Consider the following 14,485-nt stretch of genomic DNA (forward strand, 5'->3'; position numbering starts at 1 on the left):
GGTAGCTGTTATTGTAGCCAAATGCTGCAAGCGGTAGAAACTGATCCCATGAACCCCCGAAATATATGACACAAGCGCGTAACATATCCTCCAATATATGAATAGTGCGATTGGAGTGTCCACCTGTTTGAGGGTGAAATATTGTACTCAACTCAACCTATGTGCCCAACTCTCACTGCATTGCTCTCCAAAACTGCTGTGTGTCCAGATCTGAAATGATGGACGCTGGCACACCATGAAGGCAAACAATCTCGCGGATATAGATCTCAACCAACCACTCCAAAGAATAAGTAGTCCCCACTGGAATGAAATGCACGGACTTGGTCAACCAATCCACAATCACCCAAATAGTATCAAACTTCCTCGAAGTCCGTGGGAGTCCAACTACAAAATCCATGGTGATACGCTCCCATTTCCACTCTGGAATCTCAAGCCTTTGAAGTAATCCGCCCTGTCTCTGATGCTCGTACTTCACCTGCTGACAGTTTAGGCACCGAGCTACAAACCCTACTATATCGTTCTTCATCCTCCCCCACCAATAGTGTTACCTCAAGTCCTGGTACATCTTCGCAGCATCCAGATGAATAAAATACCGCGAACTGTGGGCCTTCTCAAAAATCAATTCCCGCATCCCATCTACTTAGGCACACAAATCTGACCATGCATCCTCAATACCCCATCATCACCAATAGTAACCTTCTTGGCATCACCATACTGAACCGTGTCCTTAAGGACAAGTAAATATGGATCATCATACATGCGCTCTCTGATACAATCATATAAGGAGGACCGAGAAACCACACAAGCTAGAACCCGACTGAGCTCCGAAATATCTAATCTCACGGACTGATAGCCAAGGCCTGAACATCTGATGCAAGCGATCTCTCACCGACATGAATGAATGCAAGACTACCCATACTCACCACCTTTCTACTCAAGGCATCAACCACTATATTGGCCTTTCCGGGATGATATTGTCCTTTAGAAGTCCAACCATCTCTGCTGCCTCAAATTTAAATCTTTTTGTTTGAACAAGTGCTGGAGACTCTAATGATCTGTAAGTACCTCACAAAACATACCAGAGAGATAATGCCTCCAAATCTTCAATGCATGAACGATGGCTGCCAACTTCAAATCATGACAGGGTAGTTCTTCTCATGGGGCTTCAACTGACGCGAAGCATAAGCAATCACTTTACCCTCTTGCATATTGACACACCCAATACCAATTCGAGAAGCATCACAATACACTGTATAAGAGCCTGACATTAAAGGCAAAACTAGAACTGGAGTTGTGATCAAGGCAGTCTTAAGCTTCTAAAAGCTCACCTCACACTCATCTGACCACCTGAACAGAGCACCCTTCTGGGTCGATTAGGTCAAAGGTGCTGCAATGGACGAGAAACCCTCCACAAAGCGACAATAATATTCGATCAAGCCGAGAAAGCTCCAAATCTCAGTAGCTGAAGACGGTCTGGGCCAACTTTGAATTGTCTCTATCTTCTTTGGATCAACCTTAATCCCCCCACTGGACACCACGTGCCCTAAAAACACCACCAAACTAAGCCAAAACTCACACTTGGAGATCTTGGTATAAAGCTTCTAGTCCCTCAACCTCTATAGTACAATCCTCAAATGTTATGTATGTTTCTCTTGGCTACGTGAGTACACCAGGATATCATCAATGAATACTATGACAACCGAATCAATACAGGGCTGAAATACACTGTTCATCAGATGCATGAATGTTGCTAGGGCGTTGGTCAGACCAAAAGACATCGCAAGAAACTCATAGTAACCATAATGGGTCCTGAATGTCGTCTTCTGAATATCCAAGTCCCGAATGTTCAACTGGTGATACCCAAACCTCAAATCAATCTTAGAGAAGACCATCTCTCCCTGAAGCTGGTCAAATAGATCATCAATATGCATTAAAGAATATTTGTTCTTGATTGTAACTTTGTTCAACTACCTATAGTCGATGCTCATCCGCATAGTACCATCCTTCTTCTTCATAAACAGAATCGGTGCACCCCAAGGTGACACACCAGGCCTAATAAACCCCTTATCAAGAAGCTCCTGAAGTTGCTCTTTTAATTCCTTCAACTCAGCTAGTGTCATACGATATGAAGGGATAAAAATAGGCTGAGTGCCCGGCACCAAGTCAATACCAAAGTAAATGTCCTTGTTGGATGGCATTCCCGACAGGTTTGCAGGAACGACATCCAGATAGACTTGTACCACCAGAACATAATTAATAGTAGGAATATTTGTACCAACATCTCTCACAAAGGCCAAATATTGACAGACATCCCTTCTCAACCATCCGTTGGGCCTTCAAATAAGAAATCACGCTGCTGGGAACATAATCTAAAGAACCTATCCACTCGATCCTTGGCAACCCCGACATTGTTAATGCCATAGTCTTAGCATGAAAATCTAGAATATCATGACATGGAGACAACCAATCCATACCCAAAATCACGTCGAAATCAACCAAACTAAGTAAGAAGAGATAAACTCTAGTCTCCAATCCCCCAATAGTCACTATACACGACCAATACATACAGTCCACAACAATAGTATCACCCACTAGCATAGATACACGAGCAGATGAAACTAAGGACTCATGGGGCATATTTAGATAATGTGCAAAATATGATGATACATACGAATAAGTGGAACCAGGGTCAAATAATATAGAAGCATCCATGTGGAGTACTGAGACAGTACTTATGATCATTGTATCTAAAGCAACAACCTATGGTATGGCAGGAATAGCATGGATCGAGCATGACCTCCACCTGACCGGCCTCCCCCTCTAGGGCGACTCTAGTTTCCTGAGCCCTACCCCGAGTTGTATGAGCGGGTGGTGAAGTAACTGGTGCAGAAGTTGCAGCCTGAATCCTCTGTTGAATTGGACTTCCCGAAAGGCGGGGACACTGCCTCTTCACATGACCCAACTCTCCACACTCAAAACAACCACTCTCAAAAAATGGCAGTAAGTACTGAAGCGGACCTCGAGAACCGGAATAACTACCATAGGAACTTGGTGTAGATGAACCCTAAACTGAAGGTGCACAAGATAAACTCTGAGTGGGGAGGGCACTGGAAGATGACTAACCTGGACGAGCACTGTATGAACCATGGCTAGGTGATGCACCACGATGAACCGGACGAGCCATCTGAGCGGGCCTATAAGGACGACACCTGCTGTGGTGGGAATGTCCTCCAAATGAAGACACTGCTGAAACCACCCAAACTACGAGGCCTCTTGGCCTCCCTCTCCTCACGCACCTAATTGAGGGCCAACTCTAGCCACCGAGCAATATCAACCACCTCATCAAACCTAGCACCTGCTACATTCTCCAAAGTCATAGTAAAACGCAACTGATAGTTGAGGCCATCAATGAACCTCCTAATCATCTCCCTCTCAGTGGGAACCAACCAAATTGTGTGACGTGCCAACTCTAAAAACCTCATCTCATAATAGGTCACAGACATGCCCTCCTAACATAGCTGCTCGAACTACCTATACAGCTCCTCCTTGGGGGTCTGTGGCATAAACTTCTCCAAGAAGAGAACAGAGAACCCATGCCATGATAGTGCTGTTGCACTGACTTGCCTGCTCCTCTCATAGGCCTCCCACCATTTGAAGGCATCCCTAGTAAACTGAAAAGTAATAAACAAGATCCTTGGTCTCCAGAATACCCATCGTACGAAGAATCTGTTGGCTCCTATTAAAGAAGTCCTAGGCATCCTCTAACTCAGCCCCACTAAATGATAGAGGCGGAGTCTCTCAAATATCTCTAGCCTCTTCTGCTTCTCACCACTCATAATAGGACCCACCTAGGCCTAAGCAACTATAACCGACTGGGCAAGTAGTAACCCTGGTGTCTGAAGCCCCTGCATCACCTGCTCTAGAGTGTGGGCAGTGGGAGTCTGAGTACCTCTCCCGGCCTAAGAAGTGGCTGGTGTGGCCTGAACAGAAACCGCTTGAGCAAGGCTAGTGAAAATTGTCAATATCTGAGCCAAAGCCTCTTGAAAGCCTGGAATCACAATGGGCACAACTGGTGTCTAAGTTGGTCCCACCAGCTCAACCACATCTGGAACCTGCTGCTGAGTTGGAGCGACTAGTGGGTCTATATGTGCTGCTCTAGCTGATGTCTGCACCTCGGCCTTTACCGCGGCCTTGACCTCTCGTGGCCCTAGCTGGTGGTACTGGTGGTCATCCACCTGATTCAATAGCACGTATCCTCACCATCTATGAGAGAGTAGAATAACATAAGTTTAGTTTCCGGAATCAACAAATTCGCATGACAAGAATACAAGAATGTGAAGTTTTCCTAAGGGTTCGACAACCTCTCGAAGATAAGTACAGATGTCTGCATACCGATCCATAAGACTCTACTAAACCTACTCATGACTCATGAGGCCTATGTAACCTAGGCTCTGATACCAACTTGTCACGACCCAAAACTCTACCTATCATGATGGTGCCTATCATGATACTAGGCAAGCCCACAACCCATATATACCAACACTTTTAAATTCAAAATATACTAACACGTTTAAATAAGTGAAAAATCTCATAAAACTGGATGAAAGCATCATAATTGAATAGAGAATTTCCCCAAAATAGGGTGTCACTTAGTACATGCACATCTATATAATCCATAGTCAGATACACTATCTTGAAAGTAGAATTGAATAAATAAAACTGAAAAATAGGGGAAGGAAAGTCACGGTCTGCGAACGCTAAGACAACTACCTCGATAATCTTTGAACGACTGAAAACTCTGAGATCAGCAACCTCTGTGCCCGAAAACACCTGAATCTAGACATGAAGTGTAGGGTGTAGCGTGAGTACAACCAACTCAATAAGTAACAAGTCTAACCTGTGACTGAAAGTAGTGACGAGCTCGCATAGTACAGTCCACATACAAAATTAATAGTATAGAAATTTGTAGAAATTATGACAATATTATCTCAGAGAATCCATAATCTGCATGTAACAATACATGAATTTAGACATGCTTCCAGATTTAACAGCTAAGCTCAATACAAGTAAAATATGTCAAAATTGTGTGCTATGAGGCATATGACATCTCTATATCTGCATGCCAATATGCATGTCGTATGTGATGCAACACAATGAAAGCCTTGCGTACTCACACTCTTAGAGTACTTTACCTGAATATCTCAATTCTCACTCATCACGCTCAATCACTCAGCACGATACAGGGCAGATCCAGTCCAAGGCAGATCCAGCCTGAATCAAATATCGTGAATCAATAGTAAGTGCACTCACTGTGGGTGTGCAGACTTCAGAAGGACAGATCTATCCCAAGCGCTATAATAAGCCAATCATGGCATGAATCAATAATATGCTGCGATATGCAGCCCGATCCCACAAATATCAGTCACAACAGGCCCTCGGCCTCACTCAGTCATCAATCTCTCCAGTCTCTCGAGCTCACAACACTCATGCTAAGTAGCCCAAATCAATGATATGTTATGAAATGATAATGTGATTGAGCACATAACTGCAATTAAGAAAATAACTTAACAATAAAGAAAGATTACTGTGGGTCCTAATAGCACCAACATATAGCCTAAACATGATTTCTAACATAAATCATAGCTCACGTGCTCTAACACATAGGGTACAATAATAATAACTAGATAAGATGCTACACAATTCTACGGAGTTGTCTGAATCACAATTAATACGGTGCATACCCATATGCCCGTCACCTAGCATGCGCATCACATCAACACTAATTATATAGCACATAATTTTAGGGATTCATACCATCAAAACCAAGTTTAGAAGTGTTATTACCTCAAATCGTGTAAATCTCTACTTCAACAAACTCGTGACTCACGAATCGGCCTCCAAATGCCTCGATTCTAGCCACAAACAGCTCAATCACTCTTAGAGTACTTTACGTGACTATCTCAATTCTCACTCATCACGTCAATCACTCAGCACGATACAGGGTAGATCCAGTCCAAGGCAGATCCAGCCTGAATCAAATATCGTGAATCAATAGTAAGTGCACTCACTGTGGGTGTGCAGACTTCAGAGGGACAGATCCATCCCAAGCGCTATAATAAACCAATCATGGCATGAATCAATAAAGCATGCTGCGACGTACAGCCCGATCCCACAAATATCAGTCACAATAGGCCCTCGGCCTCACTCAATCATCAATCTCTCCAGTCTCTCGAGCTCACAACACTCATGCTAAGTAGCCCAAATCAATGATACGTTATGAAATGATAATGCGATTGAGCACATAACTGCAATTAAGAAAATAACTTAACAATAAAGAAAGATCACTGTGGGTCCCAATAGCACCAACACATAGCCTAAACATGATTTCTAACATAAATCATAGCTCACGTGCTCTAACACATAGGGTACAATAATAATATCTAGATAAGATGCTACACAATTCTACGGAATTGTCTGAATCATAATTAATATGGTGCATACCCATATGCCCGTCACCTAGCATGCACATCACATCAACACTAATCATATAGCACATAATTTTAGGGATTCATACCCTCAGAACTAAGTTTAGAAGTGTTATTACCTCAAACCGTGCAAATCTCTACTTCAACAAACTCGTGCCTCGCGAATCAGCCTCCAAATGCCTCGATTCTAGCCACAAGCAGCTCGATATAATCAACTCAAGTTATAGGAATCAATTTTATATGAAAATGTTAAGTTCTTAATCAAAAGTCAAAAAGTCAACTCAAAAATAACCCCCGGATCCACGTCTTGGAATCTGATAAAAGTTATAAAATCCGAAACACCCACAACCACAAGTCCAACCACACCAAAATTACTCAAATCGTCACTCGAATTCCCAAATTTAACTCTTCAATCCCTACCCCAAAACCCCCAAAATTCCACCTAAAACACACACAACTAGGTGGAAAGTTCAATAGGGAAACAATATTATGGAATTAAAAATGATCAAGAGTGACTTACTTCAAGAAACCCCTCGAAAACCCTCTCAAAAATTGCCATAGTCCGAGCTTGAAATGTCCAAAATAATTAAAATCATGAAATCCTTAAGTTTTAAACACTGCCCAGGCCTTTTCGCTTTTGCGGATCATTTAACCGCACCTGCGGTTCTACTTTTGTGGTCAAAGCACCGTATTTACACTAGACACGGCCTTGCGCACCTGCAGCCTCGCTTTTATGAAAAAACTTCTGTTTCTGCGGACATGCCTCATCAGGCCTCCTTTCGCTTCTACAACGCCCCTTCCACATCTGCAAACTCGCTAGTGCGGTAATTCCCTTCGCACCTGCGCAACTCCCTAGCTCACCCCAATCCACTCCTGTGATGACTCCTTTACTTCTGCGACCGTGTACCTCTGACCAAATTCTTCGCAGGTGTGATCGTATCGGACCTGGTGCACTTCAGCAATCCTTCAATTCCAAACTTCGATCCGTTAACCATCTGAACTCCAGCCAAGGCCCTAAGACCTCAACCAAATATACCAACAAGGCTATCATGATACAAAATTGATTGAGGTCTCAAATCACATCAACTAACATCAAAAATGGGAATCGCACCTCAATTCAAGCCTAACGAAAACTAAAAAATTCCAACTTCTATAATCGATGCCGAAACCTATCAAATCATGTCTGATTGACCTCAAATTTTGCACACAAATCATAAATGACACAAAGGACCTATTCCAACTCCCAAAACCAAAATTTTATCCCGATAAGCATAAAGTCAACTCTCGATCAAACTTCTCAATTTCCAAAACTTCTAATTTTCCAACTTTTGCTATTTCAAGTCAAAATCAACTACGAACTTCCAATTTGCTATCTGGACACATTCCTAAGTCCATAATCACCCTAGGAGCTATAAGAACCATCAAAACTTAATTCCGAAGTCATTTATACAAAAGTCAACATCCGGTCAACCTTTTCAACTTAAGCTTCCAACCTTGAGACTAAGTGCCTCGACTCATTCCGAAACATCTCCGGAACCAACCCAACTACCCCACAAGTCACATAATGATAACTGAGTATGAAATAAGTAGTAAATAGGAGAACGGGGCTACAACACTCAAAATGATCGGCCCGGTCATTACATTTTAGTGGTTGTAGCAACCACGGATAAGCTGAGTTATCATACTTACTCTTATGAAATACAACACACTTCTTCACATAGTCATACACAACCTTTTTCATCTCTCTCCAAAAAAAAGAGAAACAATTCTCCGAAAGTTGTGGTCGATCCCAGAATGACCTCTTCCCATAGAATCATGCCATAATTGAAGAATTTCCTTTCTTAAAGAAGTGTCAGCCCCAATCACCAACTTACCATTCTTCCTCAGTTGTTGATTGACAAATGAGTAGCATTTGATTTTTCCATTAAGGTTCTGCAACTGTTGAAGTAATTCCACAAATTCAGGCTCAGACTTCCAACTGTCTTGTATGGCTTGGAAAAGATCAATTCTAACTGTAGATAATGTAAGAGCAGCTAGTTCCACTTCTGGAATCCTAAACAATGCATCAAGAACCTTTGTTTTCCTTCCCCTTCTTGTATTCAATCTCAAAATCAAATTGCATAACCTTGGTTACCCATTTAAGTTGTGCTGTTGTGTGTACTTTTTGTTCTAAAAGGAACATTAAGGATTTTTTATCAGTCTTGACCACAAAATGCCTTTCTACCAAATACTTCCCCCACCTAGTCACAGCCATTACCAAAGCCAGCAATTTTTTATCATAAACATACATAGTCTGGTGTTGAGGAGACAATCCTTTGCTCGGGTAAGCAATATGTTATCCCTTTTGCATGATCACAACCCCAATTCCCACATCACATGCATATGTTTCTACTATGAAACGAAGATTGAAATCGGGGAGTGCTAATACTAGAGTAAAGCTCAAGGCATTTTTTAATGCTTGAAAGGCAGTAGATGAAGGTTCAGTCCAATTAAAGCAATCCTTCTTCAACAAATCAATTAAAGGTTTGCTAATTTGACCATAACCCTTAATAAACCTTCTGTAATCGCCTGCTAAGCCTAAAAACCCCACAGTTGCTTAATGGTTTTAGGCAAGGGCCATTATTGTACATCTTGTATATTTTTGGGGTCAGCTGAGACTTCATTAGCAGTGAAGTGGCCCAATTACTTTACACTTGATACAACAAACTAGCACTTAGATCTCCTGGCATAAAGGTGATGTTGTATCAACAACTGGAAAGTGATCCTCAAATGTCCCATGTGTTCCACCATACTTCTACTGGATACGAGTATATCATCAAAGAACACTAAGATGAACTTCCTTAAGTGTTCTCTGAAGACATGGTCTATAAGTCCTTGGAAACTTGAAGGTGCATTAGTTAAGCCAAAAGGTATAATTAAGTACTCATAGTGGCCTGAATGAGTCCGGAATGCAGTTTTGTGAATGTCATTGGGTGTCATCCTAATTTGATGGCACCCTAATCTTAGGTCTATCTTGGATTAAATTTGTGATCCCCCTAGTTCATCCAATAGATCCCTAATGATGGGAATTGGGTATTTATCTTTGATGATAATCTGACTGAGAGCCTTGTAGTCCATGCAGAGTCTCCAGCTTCCATCCTTCTCACCTACCAGCACCATTGGAGAGGCAAATGGGCTGCAACTATTTTGTATCAACCCCTGAGATTGTAACTCATGCACCATCTCTTTAATAACATTTTTCTGCACAGGTAAGTACATATAAGGCCAGCTATTGATTGGATTGGCTCCCTCTTTTAAGGGAATATGATGATCAAATTTTTCTTTGAGAAGGGGCAAGACTTTGTGTTCTTGGAACACTTCCTCAAACTCCTATAATACTTGTTGAATCTATGCTGATCCATCAACTTGCTCCACCTCAGTTTTATATGCTATACCCCTCTTAACACTAGGAGACACTTTAATCATAAAAAGTTGCACATTATTCACTAGGAATTTCTATATTGCAGTAGAATACACCATCCGTATTTTTGGTGTGATGTCCTTTAAAAAGAATGATTTACCCTCATATTCAAACTTCATTGTCAGCTTTTTGAAGTTGAAAAAGATATTTTGTAGATCACTCAGCCACTACACACCTAACACCATATCATAGGTGCCCAATAGAAGTAACAAAAAGCCTACCTTAAACACTATACCCTGTAGTAACCATTCTAGTCCCCTGCATATTCTTGATATTAGCACTAAATTGCCATCTTCCAGGCTTGCATCCAACAAGTTACAGGAATCCACTCTCCAGCCCATCTTAGCTACTAGACCACTATCAAGGAAGTTGTGTATTGAGCCAGAGTCAATGAGCACATTCAGAGATCTTCTTTGGCAGTACCCCATGAGCCTTAAAGTTTTGTACCCCTAGTCCCATGTAAAACATGAATGGATATTTCACATGTTTCTGCTACCTCAACTACATTAAACAAATCCTCCTCCTCCTTCTCAGTAGGTGCAATTTCTTCTTCCTCTAACTCTAATAAGTACAATTGTGCCTTAGCTCTACACACATTCCCAAGGAGGAATTTCTCATCACATAAATAACATAATCCCTTAGCTCTTTTCACTTAGTTATGTTAGTGTTAACCTTCTTCTTCTTCTTCTTCTTCTTCTTCTTCTTCTTCTTCTTCTGAATTTGTCATTATTTAGGTTCTGGCCATGGGGTGGTAAATGGTTAGCAGGTGTAGTCGCAGGTTTAAAAGTAGGAAATGATGGTGTAAAACTACTTCTAGGTTGGGATTACAAAATGGATTGTTTCATAGCTTTAAACTGTTTCAAGTAGAATGATTCTTGCAATCGAGCTAAGTGATAAGCTTAGGGCAAGGAATAAGGTTTCAATATCCTCATAGCATCTCCAAATTCAGGTTTCAACCCCTCCAAATATATACTAATTGAATAACTAGATTCTAGATTGAGCCTAGTCATAGCCCTGTCAAATGCCTCTTGGAACTCCACCTCCCCACCCGTTTGTTTTAATTTCACCAACTCACTCATAGGATCATCAACTCCCCCCTTAAATATATCAGATAATGCACATATGTATTCCTCAATCTTGGATATGGTAGTTGCATATATGCCCTGCTCCTCATGTAGGACTTATGCCTCTGCAAAGTCAGGTCATCCAAATGCATGGATGTTACCCCCACCTTCTCAAAATGAGGCACCTCATCCATAGAAAAAAATTGCTTCGCATGATACCACAAATCCTATAAGCCTTTACGATCGAACCTAGGAAATCCAATCCTATACAGTCTTAGGAAAGACTGTGATCTCTGAGGGTTATGATGATTCAAATAGGGAGAGTGAACTGGAGGTATGTTTGGTGTGGAAACGAGGTTTGGAAGCGTTTGGTTGGAGAATATAGGAGCGTGAGTGGAATTGGCCAATGAACAAAGAATTTGTGTGTGAGCAGCTGAAATTTGCATGGGATTCTGGAAATTTGGAGTCTGATACAACGGAGGGTGAATTGGTAGTGGGAGGTAAATTGTGGTTCTATGATGAGAGGAATAGAGTTGTGGTAGGAGTATATGTACAAGGTGAGTATGGAATTTGGCTCGAGCTTGGGTTGTGGGAATTCGACAACTGTAGTCCTAGGGATCAACTCAAATTAGGGTTTATACCAAGCTGATGTAATGGAGTTTGAATGTTGATACCTAGTAACCTCAAGGTCCCTTCAGTCGGAGAGAACAAATCCTCCATCGTTACCCTAACCGAGTTTTCTTCCTTACCCTTGCTCGAACTTTAGCCGATCGAAATCGTATCCTTCAGCTCCCTAAACGCCTTTTCATTTACTGATTCCAACTGATTTTGTCGAACATTGAAGTTTGCTACCTCATCGCCATGCGATCCAATCGATTTAACACTTCCTTAATTTCCTCTAACATCACAAGCCTTCCACAGGGCCGGAAAGTGCTCTGATACCACTGATGTGAATTGTGAAATTCAGATAGCAAACAAGGAATTAGTTGTGACTTGTTGTTGTTGTTATATGGTGTCTTGTTATTGATATTTATATATTGCTGGATTTATATAGTGGTTGTTGTTGGTATATGGTATTGGAGGAGGCCTTTGTTACAAGGAAGATACTGCCCAAATTTACATAAATAAGCTGCTAGTTTAAGTTGCGAACTTAGCCTTTACTCAGCACTGATTTTGAATCTCCTTATGCTATGGTAGATAAAGTTGAGTTGTTTGAAGAATTGCTTGGAAGGTAATAAGGACTCAACGGAGTTAAGGTATGTTAAGGAACTTCATTCTTTCTTTTGGCATGATCTAAAGTGAAATTAACATAAATGATACGTTATTTCATAATAGATCTACTCCTAGCAACTAAGGTTTTCCATATTGTTCTTTCCTTATAAAGTCACTATAAGCATGTATGTATGATCCTTGAATCCTATTTAGGTTTATATTGATGGTATGGATGTCCATAACATTAATCGAAGGTGCAACGAACTTATGTCACTCCGAAAGGTTTAGAACTTTATTCCATAAGTCCAACATGCATTATATATATGTATCTATTTTACTCTACCGAGCTATGCTATAGTCAACCAGTTATGGCACCTATAGTGAAACCACTGATCAGTTGGGTTACGCCGAGCTCCAAGTGACCGGGTACAATTCTACCGTGCCTTATGATGGTCGGGTACGTTTTTACCGAGTCCTCTTTGAGGCCGAGTACGATATGATGATGATGATGCCTACAAAAGTGTATATTTTTAAGAGTATATGTATATATATGCATTTCATGCCAGTCGCCCTCAGAGGCACTCAGCTATTACAGGTTGTATCTCTTTTATTTCTCTTTATATTACTATTCTTATTTATGTTTTTCTGCCTTACATACTCGGCACTTTATTTGTACTGGCGTCCCTTTTGCCGGAGGACGTTGCATTTCATGGTCGCAGGTCCCGATAGACAGTTTGACATTCCTCCTAGTAGGCTATCAGCTCAGCGGAAGGTGTTGGTACACTCCACTTGCTTTGGAGTTACTTATTTGGTCAGTATGCTTTGCCCATGTATTTATTGGTATAGCGGGGCCCTGTTTTGGCCTTTATGACATTTATGTACTCATAGAGGCTTGTAGACAAATGCCATGTATATGAAAGATTGTATGTCCTTGTCAGCCAATGTTCAGTGTACGAGTGATCATTTTGGTCTTATAGGCCCGTTTGTCACATGTATAAGTTTGTATTATATGTTGGGTCGTACTATGGCGAGCATCCCTTATGTTTTATTCTAGCTATATCATGACATCCCTTCTGGTCCATTTATCCATAATGGTATGATAAGAAAAAATATGTTACGTTGGTACTCGGTTGAGTAAGGCATCAAGTGCCCATCGTGGCCCATCGGTTTGGGTCGTAACAAAAGTGGTATTAGAGCAGTTCTGTCCTAGGGAGTTTGTAAGCCATGTCTAGAGGTCAATTGTAAGAATTCAAACTCCTAAGTTCTATTTTATTCGTAATACAATGATACCTACATACAGAAAGACAGTTGGTAAGAGATTGAATGTGGCTGTGGAAGAGTTGAGTGAGAGAAACTCGATATTGTATCATGCTTATGATGAATAAATGTGAGGTCTTCAGCAAATCATATGAGTACTAAGTTGTGTAAGCGTCTTGATAAGGATCCCTAAGGCATGAATATCTATCCACCCATATGGTAAAAAGTAATAAGAGAATCAGAAGGTAGATACAAGTTTCAACAAGTAAAAGAATCAAGGTGAAGATGGATACAAGGTACCTAGTTAGTGAAGATTATCAGTATTTACAATTCAGGTAGAGAAATATAAGCATTCTGAGTTACTTTCAACAGTAACAAATATATATATATATATACAATTGGCCACACCCATCTCAGTTATGCCTTATGAGAGTTAACCGATATAGTTTAAGAGAAGAATGGGATATCAGGATCCAGCTGGGGTTAGAGTACCCAAAATGGTGGATGGATTGTTATTATTAGCTAACATTTCCGAAGGATGGTGCAAATGTGGTAATAGATCTCCTTGTGAGACACCCAGATGGTGCACTTTAGAATAGTATAGTCAGATATGAATACTAGAATGTTCAGATATTTCAGGATATAGGCAGTGAAATACTAGAAGGGATAAATATTTACCTTAGTATGTCTCTCTCCCCTTGTAAAAAATAAAATAGAGAATGTTAGGCATCCCAAAGAGCCAGTGAGATGAAGCAAGGGGAGCTAAAAGTGAAAGAACGTTTGGTTGAAGTTTTTAGAATAAAGAGATAGACATAAATATTGGCCGGAAAATAAGAACATAGTAAATAAAGCATTATGAGTAAGATGTGATAAAAGGGTGATAACGCTAAATCAAAATATGACAAGATGGCAAAGTCTAAAGTCAAGTGTAAGAAAAGACAAGAGGTGACATACCTTGAGAAAATAAAGAATATAAGCCATAAAGTCATATCCTCATTACGAGAAAT

This window comes from Nicotiana tabacum, chromosome 3 (genome assembly GCF_000715075.1).
Source record: "Nicotiana tabacum cultivar K326 chromosome 3, ASM71507v2, whole genome shotgun sequence".
Taxonomy (NCBI): Eukaryota; Viridiplantae; Streptophyta; class Magnoliopsida; order Solanales; family Solanaceae; genus Nicotiana; species Nicotiana tabacum.